Source organism: Siphateles boraxobius, unplaced genomic scaffold (assembly GCF_051911475.1).
Source record: "Siphateles boraxobius isolate OS27281-9 unplaced genomic scaffold, OSU_SipBor_1 1, whole genome shotgun sequence".
Taxonomy (NCBI): Eukaryota; Metazoa; Chordata; class Actinopteri; order Cypriniformes; family Leuciscidae; genus Siphateles; species Siphateles boraxobius.
In genome coordinates, this window is record NW_027508699.1 from 4787107 (window position 1) to 4792477 (window position 5371).

The window sequence follows — 5371 nt, forward strand, 5'->3', positions numbered from 1 at the left end:
TTCAGAGCCCATGTCTGATGTATTTATTGATTAAATGAATTTCTTGTAAATGTGCTGCCATGTGCAGTGTAAACCAGGCCTGAGCTGTCTAAAATATGAAGTAAATAACATTACATAACAGTTTTATGAACATTAAACCCTGTTAAATTCAAACACAAAATATTTTGATTGCAACATGTTTCGAGTTCATAGAAACATGATTTGTGCCCGCAATTGTCTATGTTTGCTGCTTTGGGCCTGGAGTGAGAGAAATTGTTGAAAGTTCAATGATTACCTTCTCAAATTTGACATGAAATGTAAAATCCTTGAATATTAATTTCCATTCACTGATGGCATCGTATTCTGAGAATGACCTAGTGACACTAATATGACTTATTGTTGCACTGCTGGTAATAATTGAGAAGAACAGAACATTCAGAAGAGAAATCTGCACAGGAAGACTATAACAAGGTTTTAGGTGGGGTCATGAAAACAAGGACATTCTTGCAACAGGTTGCATATGAGAAGTGTGTTCGGGATTAGCCCTCGCTCTGTGTCAGCAGTGTGGATGGGCTTAAAAGCTTTTTCAGTGTGCGAAGAACAGGTTCCTGGTTACATCACGCAAGGACAGCTTGTAACAAGTGTGCAGGTACTGTAAGTAAACCCTGATTACTGTATCACTCTGTACGGTCCCTACGCTTTTGTGGCTCATGTTCATAAAATACAGTATAGACTGATTCACTGTTACATCACATGAGAATAACCACACCCACACACATACTGTAATTTGTACACAATATTACATTTCTTTTTGAGCAATGCATACTTTTTAATTTAAAAAATAAATAGTTTTGAAATATAGCTGCTAGCAGCAATAATGGGGCCAAACCCCTCCATTAGTTCCATGAGTTCATTCAAAAAGTAGCAAAAAAGAAAGAAAATGTAGAAAGAAATATAACAACTTTGGTTTTTAAATGTACTTTTAACGTTTTTAAGAGTTCTGTAGGATTGGTGTGGTTATAAAAAACAAACTTTCATTCGGAAATTCTGTTGCTTAACATTAAGTATCACAGAGAGGGCTCACTCACAAATAAAACAATATCTTGTTTTGATTTTGAAGATTCAAGGTGAGAATATTTTTAGACATAGCCGTTGTAGCAGAAAACACTTTTAAAACAAATAAACCCTTGAATGTAGGCTACTTGCCGTATCAGTAGCACTTTGGACAATGGTGCATAAGAGATTTGAACCCCCAACTTTCTGTTCAAGTGTTCATTGCTCATCACAACAGTTGATGCTTGCAAGGCAAGAACACACAAAAGCATTACTCAGCATGTTAACGGGTTAGCATGCTATGCTAACTTAGCTACTAACATAGTTTAATGCCACATTAGAATGAATGAACAAAATTTAACATGCTAACCAATTAGCATGCTAAGCTAAGAAGCATTAGAAAACTAACACAGGCAGAATCAAATTCGAATAGGTACTTATTTCTTGATAGCGGTGGCAAATATCAAAAATCCATTCAGTTATTTTTGTGTGGATCGGTCCAAAGATCACGTGATCAGATTTTGGGCAAAATTTGTAGCAAAAAAACTGTTTTCATAGCCTATATGGTGGACAGACAAATTGATGTAAAATGACAATTGATATATTGTCATATTAGGCATAAACCTGGGAACATAATGAAAACAAATTTTAGACAAATTTTTTTTTTTAAAGTTATAAGCGCTTGTGCAAAAATCCTTATATCTCTGGAACTCTAGGTTGCGTTGTGTTAAAATTTTCCTGATCCTGGACAAATCCACGGATTCATCATGACCCAAGAACCACAACTTTTCAAAAGTGACCTGTAGGTGGACCCAAAGTTGGTCAGATTACTATTCATTACTAAGTGTGACAATTTTCATCATTTTCCTATGTACTGTTCTTAGGGCTGCCATTGTCTCCCATTCGGGAGGAATAATAATAAAGAAAACCAACAATTACAATAGGAGCTACAACACCTGTGAAGTAGTGGTGATAGTGACAGCACTGTTTGTAAGTGAAAGTGAAAAAGTGAAAGTGACTCGTGATGGCCAAGTATGGTGACCCATACTTGGAATTTGACCTCTGCATTTAACCCATCCAAGTAAGTGCACACACATTAGGAGCAGAGTAGTGAGTAGTGAACACAAACACACTGCAAACGTGGATACACACACCCGGAGCAGCGGGCAGCCTTGAGTGGCGCCCGGGGAGCGATTGGGGGTTAGGTGCCTTGCTCAAGGACACCTCAGTCATATTCCTGTCGGTATTGGAATCGAGCCAGCAACCTTTGGGTCACCAGTCCAACTCTTTTACCATTAGGCCAGGTCTGCTCCCGTGTTTAACGGGGTTAAATGGTGTAGGGATAATTTGTAGATCATTTATAACATAAATATATGGGGAAATTGAAACAGCACAAGATGCTCCACTTTGGCTTCCTTGATTCTTTCTTCAGTAAAATAAAAAGAAATTATGAAACATTTTCTAACTCCATTTTCTAAACGGTCTATTGAATGAGGAGTCCTTCGCCAAAACAGCATCAGGGGCCTCATTTATAAAACTGTGCGTAGGATCCTTACTAAAAGTGTACGCGCACCAGAAAGCTAAAAATGGCGTACGCAAAAAATTATTCAGACTTATAAAACCGTGCGTACGCCAGAACCTGCGCAGAATTCACTTTATAAATCCCAGTTAGCGGAAGATTGTGCGCACTGCTCCCCGAAACAAGCATATATGGAGCTTACAACGCCTAGTTTTACTATGTATATCCTCATCTGCATATCATTTCATATGATTATTCATCCACGTGATAACATGTTTAACGGTACAAGACATTAGGAAAATATGAAATGCGGCTGTGCTGTCACATTAGTTACATTAATAAAAACTAGCAGCCTATCCTTGCCTTGTTTTTGAATAAATAAATCAAATAGTATAGAATAGAATACATTTCAGAGAAAGTTTTTCTTAATCTTTTCCACTGGCCAAAGAGTATTTTTAATTGATTTATGTTTTTAATGGAAACAGATAGACCTTGTTGTGCATTATTTGCACGAAACCATTTTCTCAGACAATCTGCTATTATCATGATAAGCAATTATCTCTTTAGTTAAAACATTAAAACACAGCATGCAAGAGGAAAAGTGTTCGAAAGCATTGCATCCACACAAGTATTTCTTTTTATTGAATTTAAAAATTTTGTAACTCCTCAGTAATGATTTCATGTCAGAATGGCATATTTAATCTAAATCTTTACAACAGAAGTAAAACAAAGTTTAAATCATTGTTTTATTTATTTAAACTGTTATTGTGAACATGAATGTATTTATGATTAGGACTTATAATGAAGATTTACGGTTTTAGATGCGTTATGCTATGCGTCAGTTTCACTAAACAGCCAAACGCGCTCGCTGGCGCGGACATTTAAGAAGGGATGGATGTTTGCTTCATGTGATAGGCTTGGTTTGTGAAATTATATTTGTATTATCTTTCTGTATATGTATAATTATCTTTAGATTTTCTGTCTAAAAGGGACCAAAAAGACATTTAACTCCAGCTCACCATCGGTGTCGCCAAACTGCTCAATCTCCAAAATGTTCGTACACATGGGTCAGAGTTTGCCTGCAGGTGCGCAAATTTTCCCGTCAAGTTTGTATTTATAAATCACAACTTGTGCGTCGTAAGTGGCGTACGCCTCTTTCAGGGCCTGTTTTGTGCGACGCAATGGTTATAAATGAGGCCCCTGGTCTGGAAAGCCACTGGCTGCTAATCATAAACACAGTGGTTCCAAAAAGAATTCACTTAATAATAGTAATAATTTGTCACATTTATATAGCACTTTTCTGTGTCGCCTGTACCTGGATGGACCGAACATTTTTAAATTACTTTTAGACTTATATCTAAAGAAGAGTTTCTTCAAGTTCAAACACTGTGTTTAAAAGGTGCTTTATGTAACTTTTTCACTCTACTAAAGCATAAAAATTCCATAATATTTCTGCAAATATTGAGGAAACATGCTAAGCTCACATACTCGTTTCTCTGAAAAACACTTCTACAGACAGTTATTTTACTTTGAAATATGCTTTTCCAGGCTGGAATGTTCTGGTTTTGGTCTGTGATACTGTACGTTGCGAATTTGCCAATTTTCATTGTCAATTGCACTTGTTCCTGTTGCGTGTGCCCAAACTGGCGACCCGTGTGAGCGTCGAGTCTGAAGGTCTGAGGAGGGAAACACGATCTCCATATCTTGAATTGGACTGCAGTACCTAGTTCCACCACTAGTTGTCAATCTTACAGACTGCACCTTTAAATGTTTATTCCTATCTCTAATAGCTCAGTCCAAAAGGTTCTAAAAGATACTATTTGGGGAGTCACCAGTTTCCATATACCTTGTAATGTGTATTTGGCACATTCCCTGCATGTTTCCGCTTCCTCTGTTTAATGTCAGATTGCATTTTCAATGCGTTACTGCCATCTCCTGACAGCAGACTTTTAACAAATGTATTCTATCAATTGTACTGATAACAAACTATCCATAAATGATCCTGTATAGTGATATCTGGTCAGTTATTCTTGCTTTTTTCTTTGAGCAAAACATAGTTCTTTACTCTTGTTTTTAAAGTTACTTCTGTAATTATTATAAAACTGGTGTTGAGTCTCTCTCTCTCTCTCTCTCTCTCTCTCTCTCTCTCTCTCTCTCTCGCTCTCTCTCTCTCTCTCTCTCTCTCTCTCTCTCTCTCTCTCTCTCTCTCTCTAGTTTTTAATGCCACCTTCAAATTAAATGTTAAAAGCTTTTCAAAATACTTTGGTATGTCCATTATAATAAATACAAATAATCATTGGTTGCATTTAAAAAAATTTGATCATAAAAGAATGTCTTATTTCTATTTCTAAGCATATATTTTTTCCTCATACAACTTTTTTACTTTGAAAATATCACATTCATGTGAAGAAATACAATATGGCACTACTTTAGATATTTAAAAAAGCAACAACAAAAAAAAACTAACGAAGTATTGCGTCACTTTAACTTATTGTATTTTTTTTACTCCTGGCATAAATTGTTTTCCCTTATATATTTGTTGCAAGTTGTATATGTTTGTGTACATTTTGTATATTTGTCTGTAATATAAATGAACGTTACAGTATTTAAAGTTCATGGTCGTATATCGATTACTTCGGTCTGACAGATTACTACTTCAGAATGAACGCCATTCGGCTCATTACCGCCACCAACAGGACTGTTAAAACGGCTGAGAAATTAATAAAAAAGTAATAATTTAAATGAATAAATATAAAAAGGCAAATATTAATAACAATAATAATCGTGAAATCCTGCCACACAGTCCCGAAGTCTTTAAAA